Source organism: Podarcis bocagei, assembly GCF_964188305.1.
Source record: "Podarcis bocagei genome assembly, chromosome: 15".
Taxonomy (NCBI): Eukaryota; Metazoa; Chordata; class Lepidosauria; order Squamata; family Lacertidae; genus Podarcis; species Podarcis bocagei.
The window spans coordinates 5,603,482-5,617,139 of record NC_138141.1 but is presented as its reverse complement, the minus strand read 5'-3'; the positions used below and the strand labels follow the sequence as shown (position 1 = coordinate 5,617,139).

The following is a 13,658-nucleotide window of genomic DNA, read 5'->3' as shown; positions in this document are numbered from 1 at the left end:
TGCAATCAAGAGCACTTAATTTGAGATTGACATAAATTAAGCAAGCAAGCATGTATGAGTGGTATCATAAAATCATAGGACTGTAGAGTTAGAAAGTATAGTAAGGGTTATCTAGCTAGAGGCATTCTGCAAAGCCTGGCCACTTGCTGGAACGACTGCCTCTCACCAAAACTCTTTGAGAGGGTGTTGTTCCAGTGGTGATGGAAGCAGTGGTGCAGGCAGGGCCCTTGCCCTTCTGCTGCCTGGGGTGGCTGCTTCACCCCACCTCAAGAGTGGGCTGGCTCTGCCTCTGGCCTGTGTGTCCACACAGTCCTGACCTTGCCATCAGCTCTCCTGGGAAGTGGCAGTGAACTGCTGCCAAGAGACTATTGCTCCAGCTCTGTCCCATTGGGCAGGCTGCTTCTGCTAAGGGATCACTCATGGGATCACTTTTTTAAAATATGGACTTATCAGTCTACAAGAAGAAGCTGACATTGCTTCTGCAGAAGAAATGTTGAATTTTGTGGATGAATTTTGTGGATTATATCTAGAGGGGCTGTCACATGGATCCAGAGCACATCTTAGAATCATAGAATCATAGAGTTGGAAGAGACCACAAGGGCCATCGAGTCCAACCCCCTGCCAAGCAGGAAACACCATCAGAGCACTCCTGACATATGGTTGTCAAGCCTCTGCTTAAAGACCTCCAAAGAAGGAGACTCCACCACACTCCTTGGCAGCAAATTCCACTGTCAAACAGCTCTTACTGTCAGGAAGTTCTTCCTAATGTTTAGGTGGAATCTTCTTTCTTGTAGTTTGGATCCATTGCTCCATGTCCGCTTCTCTGGAGCAGCAGAAAACAACCTTTCTCCCTCCTCTATGTGACATCCTTTTATATATTTGAACATGGCTATCATATCACCCCTTAACCTTCTCTTCTCCAGGCTAAACATGATCCTAATGTTCGGAGTTGTACCTCATGCTAACCTCAGAATAGCAATAAGCCCAGTGAATTGTCTGAAGGTCGTCTGATAAAGTTCTACAGCTCAAACCACACAGAGACTGCAGTTTGTGTTGGAGACTGCCTGGGAACTGAACATAACATGCTGCAACATCCATAGAGGGAGAAAATGGAGCATACCTAATCCATAAATAATAATGACTATTACAAGGACTCTCTGTAGTGGTGCTAGTGGTGGGGTTTGTATCTAGCCAGATGCAGAGATTTGCAGCTCTGAGGTTTTGGCCTGATTACCGTTCTGAATGAGATTCAAGTCTAGCCTCTTCCTAATTGTCATGCATTAATAGGAAATCTTCTCTATCCACTTTGGCAGGCAATTGCAATGCACTCTAATGTTTTTATTTGTTTTTGTGCCCTTGATTCATTTCTAGCAAGGCCAACTCTGACCTTTACATGACATTTTCAATGCGCTTTTAAAGGAGATTGTCATATTATAGCTATGGTGCACCTGGGGCAAATAACTTGGGCCTCAAAAATATCTCATAACTTGTTATCTCATAATTCTAACCAAGAAGTCCTGGTGTTTGAGAGTATGGCAGGCATAGGCAAACTCGGCCCTCCAGATATTTTGGGACTACAACTCCCATCATCTCTGACAACTGGTCCTGTTAGTTAGGGATGGTGGGAGTTGTAGTCCCAAAACATCTAGAGGGCCGAGTTTGCCTATTCCTGAAGTATGGCAAACAGCCCTTTCTGAGAAGTTATCTCACAAATTAAGGCTATCTAGAGGACAGGATACATTAGATAATTGTTTTGCTGGGTGGTGTGAGTTTATTTGATTCACAAATAAGGAGGTTTATGGTAGGGGAGCTCCCTTGGTATATTATAAAATCTGGATCCTGTGAGTTTAACTGGAATAAAGATTGATTTTTAATGGGAATACATTCTGTTTGTTGAAATGTATCCAGTATAACAAGTACAGAGAGTGATAACTTATTCATTTATTTATATACTCAGTTAGTTTAGTTTTTCTTCCTCTTTTCTTTCCATTCTCCAAATCTGTAAAAAAAGTAGATAAGGAAACTTATATAGATCTGATAGTTCATTTCCTGTGTAGGGTTATATTATGATAGGTTTCCTGCCTGTGTAGGCTTGCCATACATCAGGAAAATGCCTGACATGCCCTGGTTTTCGGGTGTAAAAATGGCATCGGGGGGAGTTTTGCCTAATCGGCAAAATGTCAGGGGAAACCTGGATGTATGGCAACGCATTGGAAAAAGCAGCGGAAACTGTTCCAAAAGCTTTAAATCACTTTTTATGGGGGAGGCTCAAAACTTTTGGGGATTCCTAAGAAAAGCTCAACAACTTTGCGGGTGTCAGGAATTTTCCTGATGTATGGCAAGCCTACACTATATTTTGAAATATGGCAACTTGTGATACTGTTGGGTATCATTTCCCCCATGTTTTTCTTATGCACTGTTTAAAATCTCTGTCTCTCTCAATAATAATAATAATAATAATAATAATAATAATAATAATTATTATTATTATTATTATTATTATTATTATTATTTCCCCAGCCACTCTGGGCGGCTCCCCATCAAGTGTTAAAAACAATACAGCATTAAATATTAAAAACTTCCCTAATAGTTTAAGTAACTATAACTAATGAATTAAGGGGTAATTCAGGATGGACTTTAGGCAAATTATTCTTTCTTATTCATAGTCCCTTATCTGTACCTTAAGGGTCATTGTGACTTGCCTCCTCCGTCACAACCTCTCTTGAGACACATGACAATACTGGAAAGCACATGACAATACTGGAAATACTGGAAAGCACTGCCATCGAATCCCAGTTCGAACAGCCATCCAGGGGGATACCATGGTTCGTATCGAAAGTCATGGGAAAATCAAGGAGAATCAACAGGTCACACTACCCAAGCCTCTCTCCAGATACAGGTCAACATGCAGGGTGACCAAAGCAATTTCTCTGCCACAGTTCTAAATCTTGATTGAAATGCATCTAGAAAATTGGTCTCATCCAAGAGAGACTGGACCTGGTTAGCAAATAGGGAAATGTATTTAAAGTTATAACGGAGGCAGGTTTCTTTGTGAACATTGCCTACTAAACCAAGAACCAGGGGTAAATCAGATGCTCTTCCAAATACACACCAGATTGTAGGTGTGGTATATTTACACTTCATTTTTCTATTGGAAGCACAGTAGATGCAAATTCCATTTTGGCTTTATGAATATATACTCTGAGCTTGTTGTTTTGTTGCTGTTTAGTCGTGTCCGACTCTTCGTGACCCCATGGACCAGAGCACGCCAGGCACTTCTGTCTTCCACTGCCTCCCGCAGTTTGGTCAAACTCATGCTGGTAGCTTCGAGAACACTGTCCAGCCATCTTGACCTCTGTCGTCCCCTTCTCCTTCTGCCCTTCTTCTTTCCCAACATCAGGGTCTTTTCCAGGGAGTCTCTTCTCCTCATGAGGTGGCCACAGTATTGGAGCCTCAGCTTCAGGATCTGTCCTTCCAGTGAGCACTCAGGGCTGATTTCCTTGGATGGATGGGTTTGATCTTCTTGCAGTCCATGGGACTCTCAAGAGTCTCCTCCAGCACCATAATTCAAAAGCATCAATTCTTTGGTGATCAGCCTTCTTTATGATCCAGCTCTCACTTCCACTCTGAGCTTAGGGAGGTGGACAGAAGAATAGATGTCTAGAGTCTAGAGTCTAGACTCATGCTAAATCCAATCAAACACTAGCAGATGCTCATTATTGAGCCTACTCAGTGTCGATGATGGTGGCTGAGGAGAATTTGTTTCTCCATCATCCTAGCATTCTTTGTTGCTCATCAAAACATTTCTGTCATTCCTGGTCTTTTCAGTTCTGTCCGAAGGAGTGATGTGATGGAACACTTGTTGAACTGCTGGATGTTGGTTAGACATTTAGAAAGTAAAGTCATCTGCATCTGTCACAATTTTGAGAGGGTGGAGAAGTGGCAAGGTTGGCATGCCACAAACACACCAGCAGAAGTACTGAATTGGCTCTGCCAGCCCACCTGCACCTCCTCCCCACTCTCCATCCTGATATGATTCAGGTGAGTGGAGAAGACCCACCATGCCATCTGTTACAGATTACATATCCATTCACTACTTCTCTGGAGAATGACAATGTTTCTAAATAGCAACAGGACTTATCTTTGGTTGCTCTTAGCCCAGCTTTGCAAGAGAGAATTTTTAGGCTATAATGATGTTTGTACTTCAGTTTCACAGCTCTCTTTTGATTTCCCCTGCCTCCTCTGCTGTCTTTTTCTCACAGTAAAGACAGGAATTGGAAATGGGTCATACACTTATCCAAGTGACCCAAAATGAACTCTAGCAGCTTATCTGATGAAGAAAATGACTTTAGCCTTGTACTGTATCTATGAAACAGACTGACCTTATTCCTATTAAATTTGGAATAACTATTTCCCCTCCTACCCTGCCAATAAGGTAACTTAATTTATTCACTCTTAGTTGTAAGACTGCCTTCATTGTTGATCTTGTGTTATTTTGCACCCTTTAGTCCCTTGTACAGATTCTGAAAAGAAAACCATTTGACTCGTCATTGTTACCTAACAAAGTTATAGTCCCTTTTACCATTCTTCTTTTTCATAATTGTGGTAACCGAGAAGAGCACAAGCAGGGAAGGGCAGATACTTGGTGTTCATCTGCTGCATTCAAGTGTCTGTAGCTTCTCAGACTTGCTTGGTACAACTAAAATTAAACGCTGAGGCTCTGAGCCTATTCAGGCATACTGCCCATATGCAAAATCTACGTACAGTGGTACCTCAGGTTACATACGCTTCAGGTTACATATGCTTCAGGTTACACACTCCGCTAACCCAGAAATAGTGCTTCTGGTTAAGAACTTTGCTTCAGGATGAGAACAGAAATCGGGCAGCAGTGGCACGGCAGCAGCAGGAGTCCCCATTAGCTAAAGTGGTGCTTCAGGTTAAGAACAGTTTCAGGTTAAGAACGGACCTCAGGAACAAATTAAGTACTTAACCTGAGGGACCACTGTATAGGCAAGAAAAGGAATAAGTTCACTAAGTTCTGATCCCCTGTTGCCATTCCCATTACCCTCTTGGTGCAAACCAGATCATTACACAAAGCAGGGATGAGGAATATTTTTTAGCCAGAGGCAACCTTTCAACAGCTACATTCCAGCAGTAGGTGCGGCCAGAGGCAAAAGTGGGTGGAGCAACACCAGGCCAGTTTCTGTACCCACCTACCCTCTGTCTATCCTCCATCCTGGTAAGCAAGAGGCACTCTTAGAGTTCAAGGACATATTTCAGACAGGCACCTCGCTCAAGGAGGGTGCAAAGTAAGGCCAGTGATGGGTGTGTCCTGGGGAGTGAGAAAGCCCCCAGTAGAATTCCTTGGGAGCTGCTTTAGGGAAGTGAGGGGTTATCTTTAAGGAGATAAGAAGAGCGGCAGAGGAGTTTCTGAGAGCTGAAGACTAGAAAGATCATAGACAGAGAAGGTTACAGAGAGGAAAGAAGACTATGGAGAAGAGACCAGCACCCACCTTCTTTCATATCATCCACACTTCCACTTGTCCTGTGCCTAAGAAAGCACAGGTCTGAGTGGTTTTCTGCTTAACTCGTGCTTTCTAGGCATGGGTCCGAGTGGTTTTCCCCTTGCCCTGCTCCTTTCCCATGCAAAACCCATTCTTTAGCTCAAAATGAGAACAAGCAGCAAACTGTGGAAGACCCAAATTGTCATTTGCTCTGTTTGAGTTCTAAATCAGGGGAAGTGGTTCCCCAAGAGAAAGCAGTGGGACAAGAGGAATTGTGGTTAAGCCCTTAGCAGCAGCTCCACTGCTAGAATGAGTTTATGATAGAGCCTGAGGCCTACACTTGCATTCCAGGAATATGTAGCCAGAATCTCTGAATGTTCACCTTTGTGTAACCCCATCCACTACCATCCTGTTGTTAGAGAAACTTACTTTTCTTTCAGGTAGGTAGCCATGTTGGTCTGACGCAGTCAAATAACATAAAATAGAATAGCGAGCAATTTTTGGTCATCTGCATACTATCCCTTGCTTTTTCCTGTAGGACTAATTGCAGTCGTTAACAGTCGTCAACAGGTTTACCATACCCACTGAGTCAATAACCCATCTCCTACTACCCTGCTGGGAAAACCTCCACCCCAACCTCCCCACTATATATATAAGGGTCTGGTGAATTCTGTTTCAGTGTATCTGAAGAAGCGTGCATGCATACGAAAGCTTATACCCAGAACAAACAGTTGGTCTCTAAGGTGCTACTGGAGAATTTTTTATTTATTACTTTTCTTTGTATGGACATGAATTGAACTGTCAAGTGAAAATGAACTGAGCTAGTCTATTTTGTAAAGTGACAAACATAAACTTGAATTAGTTCCTTTTTGGATATGCCGAACTTGCAGTAGAACTAGTTCCTTTTCAAAATGAACGCTTCAAGCTCTGGGATATGCACTCAAATGTACATTCACATTATCTATGGAAGGTACCTTAAGTTAATGCTTTGTGGGTTTCTGGGGAAAACCTGAAAAGAAAGGACCCAAGACATTGGTTGTTTTGATAGGACCTCTAAATAAATAATATTGGATACAATGCCAGCTATGAGAAGGACTTTAGTACATGATAAAAATATTGATAGGTTAAGCTAAGGAATTCAATATTGGAGAGGGGAACTTAGATGATGAAATAGCTAAGATAGTTTAGGTTAGCTGAAGCATAAACATTTTGAGCATCTGATTGTAGAATTAGTAAGCTGAGTGCAATGTCAAGTGCTAAGGAGAGATAGTGGAAACAGTGCGAAGATAAATAAAGTGCATTAGGAGCTTGTAATGAAGTGATATGGAGAAGGGTCTTGGCAAACAGACAGCACAGCAAAAACATCAAAACAGTTTGGTTATGCATCTGGTCATAACAAGATAGTGCCAAGAAGGCACACTAGAGAGACATGAGCTGATCACAAGCCTTTGACATACCATAATATTGCTCCTCCATCTGATTCCAGAAGGGTTCTAGTGGGGAGTGCCTTTGCAGGGGGATCAAAAGACTAGCATGAAGTCACTTCCACTCTCTAAAACCATCCAGTCCAGCAGTGAGAGGGGCAGGCGGATGTATTTACGGTCAAGCTGCTTTTATTTAAAATGCAACTCTGGGTTATTTGTGGGGCATAGGAATTCGTTCATTTTATTTTTTCAAAATATAGTCCGGCCCACCACATGGTCTGAGGGACGGTGGACCAGCCCACAGCTGAAAAAGGTTGCTGACCCCTGTGTTAGAATAATGTGCCAACTATTTGTTTAATGTGTTAGAATAGAATGTGTGCATTGAAATGAAGTACTGCATATAAGAGTTGTATTAATCCATATGAGTGACCAAAGCATTGAAGAGAGAGAGAGGGAGAGAGAGAGGGAGAATTCTCTTGGATCTATGAAAAGGGAATACTGTACACTGTATTAGATCCCTTTTTAGTACAATCAGGCACACCAACCATAATTTTTTGAAAAATAGCAAAATTTATATAATCAATACTTGGTAATCAGAGACCTGATTAGCTAACAATGTGTGTGGATCTGTCTTGTTGAATCAGGGCACAGTTGTCTACCAGCGTAGGAGAATTTCCCTGCAGGTTGCCTCTCCCTACAAGGGGCCCTATGAAGCATCCTGATTTTCAGAATGTGCTTTGAAGCTTTTTCTCTCTGAAAATTGGGCCTTTTAAAGACATCTCTGTGCTTGACAACTTAGATTTTAGAATGGGGGAAATATTCCCTTTACATCTGCCTCCCTGCTGTTAACAGAGGCTGGAACAGGACTCCAGCAGAACGCTTAGGATCTATCAAGTCCAAACACCCTTTCTCTTTCCTCCCTCCTCTGTTAACAGCATTGACGAAGAGAAGTAAAATGAACAAAGGTTGGAGAGGCGGAGAGAGAGAGATTTGATTTGTATCAAATTGATATGCTTAATTTCTCTTTCAACTCCTTACTTTGGGTTCAATAGAAGCCTCCCTGAGCCAGGCTGGAACCTCTATGAATAGCAAGCGGAAATCTTGAAAGAACTTTGAATGACTTCACAGAACTCAGCCCCACCCCCCTTTTACAGAGCTTCACCTCTCCATTGTGTCAATGCCTTGGGCTTTTTCTTTCTCTCCATTTGGAGACGTTGTTGCCTAAAAATAGCTGTGGCAGGAATTTACACAAGGCAAGGATGACTGCATTTAACATGACTAGTTTGTTTTCTTCTAAAAACAACCAAGGGTGGGGGAGGCAGGTTCAAGACCATGGAGCAAAGGGAGATTTTTATTTATTTAACTCTTTCACCATGGTCCAATTAGCACCCCCCCCAAAAAAAACCCACTCCTGCTTTTCCGTTATTGGCACCAATTGAAACTTGCATATGAGGGTTAATTTCAGCTGGAAAGGTCAATTTTCATTACGGCAATGGCTCCAGTAATAAGCCCGGTTATCTCAATGGGATTGCAAGGTCCATTGAACATGCCTAGGGTTGCATATAGTATTTTAAGTTACTTACAGATTTCCAAATGTAACATTTAAAGGGGAGCATGCTCATTTTATTCAGAAGTGTGGATAAAACGTGTGTGTGATTCATATCTGTTTCAAAGTGATTTAGAAGTCCTTGATACATCCTGTTCCGTCATCCTGAACCAACTTCATTCACTCTGTGCTGGTGTACCAAATCGGTCCATAAACATTTCATTACCAGTAAACATGGAGATACTTCAACAGCGGCAAGTATTTTATTCTGTCTGACACTAATTACATCCTTTTTAAAAAGACAACAATCTGAGGGTTGAGGAGACCAACAGGCGCTTTGTACTGGATGTTTGCTGCCAGAGAATAGCTAGCTAGGTTTTGTCTCCCACCCCCACAAATCAATTTCCCCCTCTCAATAGTACGTACTCCACAGCCCATGTGATGTAGGACATTGCAGCCTAGACCGCTGGAAACAAAGGATGCCTTGCCTAGCATGCAGTGAGCAGACATGAAAAGGCTTTCAAAAAACTGAACAAAATGGGGGAATCATCAACCACATCATATTACCCTGAGGTAGGAGTGAGGAAACTCAGGCCTGGGGGCCAAAGACAGTGTTCCAGGTCTATCCATCTGGGCCTTGAAAATCTCCCAAGGTCATCCCCCTCATGAGGACAATCCCCCTCTCAGCCTCTTTCCACACCACACCTCTTATTGGACATACTCTGTGTCCTCCTCAAGTATTTTTCATGGCAAGAATGTCACCTCGAATGGTGCTAGTTCCTCTTGTTTACCCAAATGGAGCAAAAAGAGGTATGTGTGCCTGCACACATGATTACACGTGCATGTGTATGCAGAAACGCCTGGCTTTTGTGAGGCTGGAATCAGTGGCGTAGCGTGGGTTGTCAGCACCCGGGGCAAGGCAAGTAATTTGCGCCCCCTAACCCATGGATTTGCGCCCCCTAACCTGTGGATTTGCGCCCCCTAACCCTAACCCCCAGATGTTGCGCCCGGTGCGGCCGGCCCCCCCTGCACCCCCCACGCTACGCCACTGGCTGGAATGTACCCTGTTGTAGAAAGGTGGGAGTCACATCCTCTATGGGCAAGCATTTCTCTGCTATCCAGACTTAGAATCATAGAATCATAGAGTTGGAAGAGACCACAAGGGCCATCGAGTCCAACCCCCTGCCAAGCAGGAAACACCATCAGAGCACTCCTGACATATGGTTGTCAAGCCTCTGCTTAAAGACCTCCAAAGAAGGAGACTCCACCACACTCCTTGGCAGCAAATTCCACTGTCGAACAAATCTTACTGACTTTTGTGAACCATCTTGGCAGTTTTTGTAGTGAAAGTCAATACAGTGGTACCTCGGGTTAAGTACTTAATTCATTCTGGAGGTCCGTTCTTAACCTGAAACTGTTCTTAACATGAAGCACCACTTTAGGTGATGGGGCCTCCTATTGCTGCCGGGTCGCCGGAGCACGATTTCTGTTCTCATCCTGAAGCAAAGTTCTTAAGCTGAGGTAATATTTCTGGGTTAGTGGAGTCTGTAACCTGAAGCGTATGTAACCTGAGGTACCACTGTATAAAATTATTTTAGTTGTCATCATTATCATCAACATCATCATCTTTTGCTCCACCCACTTATGCCTCTGGCCCCAGAAGGATTCCAGCAAAGAATTGCAGTCCTCAGGCTGTAATTGTCAGCCCTCACTTTCAGCCTCTAACATTTCAAAGAAATCATCTTTCCAAGTAATCAGCATACATTGATCCCTGTTGTGGTATGTGTGCGTTTGAAGGTTTTTGTTTTGGTTTTTTTAATGTTCGCAAGAAGCTTAATTCAACTGGAACTCTGTATGCACCCCCAAATAATACCCGCAATTTGACTCCGCTCAGGGCAATGAGTGTGGTCTAATTGCAGTTCACACACACACACACACACACACACACACACAGAGAGAGAGAGAGAGAGAGAGAGAGAGAGAGAGAGAGAGAGAGAGAGAGAGAATTATATCAAGCTAATGCTGATACCAGCATGTGACCAGCACAAACAGGAATTGATTATATATGCCAAATTTAACCCCCAAAACCCATTTAATTCCCAGAACCCATCTCAGACAAATGATACCTATAATATATCCATTAATCATCCCTTGTGGGTCAATGGATTCCCTCCAGCAAGCATATCATGCCTTGATTAAAACAATTTCCTCTTTTTAAATTTTTTGATAAAGGCAATATTCTCGTTATTTATTAATCATTTTCCATATATATATGTCATACATAAGCCTGCTCATCTTCACAAGGACAGGGCTGCCTTACTGAAAACAAGATTTCGTTGGCTAAAATGCCCATTTGACTTTGTCTCGCCTCTGCAGTGAGATGTTTAGCTTACATGACTCAGGGCAACCCAAGTGGCCTTTTGTATTGTCGTGACTTTTGGGTGCTTTCCAACCACAATAAAAGCCACATTTCAAATTCAGGTGGCTGATAAGCCTTCTCCTATACATGGATGCTTGTTGCATTCTCAAATTATTCAGCTTTTCAGTGAATGGTCAAGAAGGCTGCTCCATACTGTTCTTTATCAAGGTGCCCAGACCTCACAGATTAATATGGAAACCTGACTTGTTTGTTAACTCTTTAGCTAGATCCCTTCCTTGCCTCCTGCTCCCTAGCCTTGGGACAGTGTTTTTTATTTTCTTTGTGTTTAATCAGAACACCTCTTTGGAAGGCGCAATCCAGGGTCCTTCATAACATTTAAAAGTGGAAATCTTTTTTTTTTTTTAAAGGTGGGGACGCACTTCAGGTTTGATGAAGGATTTGCTGGTTGGAGGGAGGCAGTTGATGGTGGCTCTGCTTTAGGACAAGGGGATGCTGACCCTGGTTTCTCCCAGAAATCCAAAACAACTGTGACTGACTCTCAGGTGCAACTCTCTAGCCCAGTGGTCAGCAACGTTTTTTGAGGCCGGTCCAGTCCACTCCCTGGCAGACCTCTCGGTGGGCTGGAGTGTGCACATCCATGTGTGCCTGCGCCCGCGCTCAAGCTATTTCCGGTGCTGTTCTGAGTCAGAAGAGCACCGGAAATAGCATGTGCACATGCGTACAGGCACTCCTCTTTCCCGGAAGTGCGCCAGAAATAGTGTATCTGGATGAGGAGCACCTGTGTGCGTGTGCAAATGCTATTTCTAGTGTTCTTCCAACCTAGAAGTCAGTCTCTGCAGCGAGAGAGAAAATGGGACCGCGGAGGGTGGGGGGAGAATGGAATCCCCACGCCAATCCACAGAACTTGCCCATGGGCCTTAGGTTGCTGACCTCTGCTCTAGCCCATTTGTGATGTTACAGTGAAAAGCTAGCTTTTCACTCCTCATACTGTACTATGACAGGAGAGGCAATTCCCATAATTCAACCATCTTACTACTTTCTACTTGCCCCTTATATACCCCAGAGAAATTTGTTATCATCTATTCTTAACTGTTTCTCAGACTGATCCCCCCCCAGGAAGTGACAGCTGAACTCTTAGCTGATAAAGATCCTCAAATTACACACCTGGTAGCCAAATTTGCTCTCGCAGCTAAGAAGCTCCATTCTAGATATGTTAATGCTTCCTAATTTTAAAACCTTATGCTGTAATTTTTTTATGCTGTAAACTTTTGCAGCTCATGCTGTGTGATTCCATGTTGTGTGGTCCAGGGAACATGGCATAGGCTGCATAAAATGTATCTATTAATCATTTTACATACTTCTGGGTCACTACTTCAAGTTGCAATGCCTTTTTATTTCTTGTTGAGCCATTCCTTGTGAATAAACTATAGCAACAGTACAGTTATTGCTAATTTCTTGAATGAAGTATCAGTGGCGTAGCGTGGGGGGTGCAGGGGGGGCCGGCCGCACCGGGCACAACATCTGGGGGTTAGGGTTAGGGGGCGCAAATACACGGGTTAGGGGGCACAAATCCATGGGTTAGGGGGCGCAAATTACTTGCCTTGCCCCAGGTGCTGACAACCCACGCTACGCCACTGTGAAGTATACTCACATTGGCATTTCTGGCCTGTTTGTGGACTTCCCCACTTTAAGGAAGTTGCGAAAAAGTCCTGTAGCATGCGATCATCTCCAGTAAAGATCCCAAGAGCAGGGTCAGTCCATCATTAATTTACAGTATCTCTTGAAGTCCCATTTCAAACATGAAATTTGATAATGCTTGAAAACCTAAAAGTCAGATTATAATTTTACATACGTACTTGCACAGTGCATTGTCCACTTCAAGAAGAGATGCAACAAAACATCTGACATTCAATGTATGCATGAATAACATTTACTCCTATAGCTCTTCTACAGGTTAAAAATCACCCCAAACCACAGCAAACAAGAAAAATCAACAACACTCAGATAAATCTCTAATATAAGCTATGAAATATCATATAGGTTGATCAAAAGCAACATTGTATGCTAAGCTTGCATTTTATTTGCTGCCAAATAAAGTGTAGTAAAAATAATTGTTGCCTGCAAGGAGAATACATCTCATCCTTAGAAGTGGCCTATTGACATGAGACTATAAAATATTAGCAAGAAATATGCCTCCTAGGATGCTTATATAAGGAACAGCTTAATACATTATGGATAACATTATCTACTTTCCTATTATCTGTTAAATTTGGCCTGCCAGGGAGTGGGAGATGAGGATCTCAGTTGCTGGCCAGAAAAGGTTCCTCTCCCCTGCTCTGAAGGCCCAGGTCCACAGGATTTCCAGGTATGCAAGGAGTATTGTGATATAAAACCCAAACCTTCTGGAGGAAACAAAAGCCTTCTGTGACATTCCAGTACACTGACATCATTGTCAGAGACCCTTCAAGTGTCCCTATTTTCCAGGGATATTCCCAGGTTGAGAGAAGCCAGCCTGGTTTCTGATTTGATCCTGGAATGTCCCGCTTTTCCTTAGGATGCCACTATTTTCATTGGAGAAATGTTGGAGGATATGGAGTTATGTGATCCCCGAGCCAAGGAGATAAATAACTATACAACATTTAGAAGACATATGACGGCAGCCCTGTACATGGAAGTTTTTTAATGTTTAATGTTTTACTATGTTTTTATATATGTTGGAAGGGACGCGGGTGGCGCTGTGGTCTAAACCACTGAGCTTTGGGCTTGCCGATCAGAAGGTTGGCGGTTCGAACCCCCGCGACGGG

The 13,658-nt window shown here is 43.0% G+C and overlaps 1 long non-coding RNA gene across 2 annotated transcripts; it reads right to left on the bottom strand.

Moving 5' to 3' along the window:
• Positions 1 to 2,816: 2,816 nt before the first annotated feature.
• On the bottom strand, positions 2,817 to 12,970 carry LOC308574278. 2 transcript variants are annotated; one of them, XR_014002431.1, is made up of 4 exons: positions 12,506 to 12,970; positions 10,335 to 10,383; positions 6,479 to 6,513; positions 2,817 to 2,997 (listed from the first exon to the last, which is right to left on the bottom strand). It is a non-coding gene; the product is annotated as an uncharacterized lncRNA (long non-coding RNA). The 2 variants fall into 2 exon arrangements; XR_014002432.1 differs by lacking the exon at positions 6,479 to 6,513.
• Between the last annotated feature and the right edge of the window lie 688 nt (positions 12,971 to 13,658).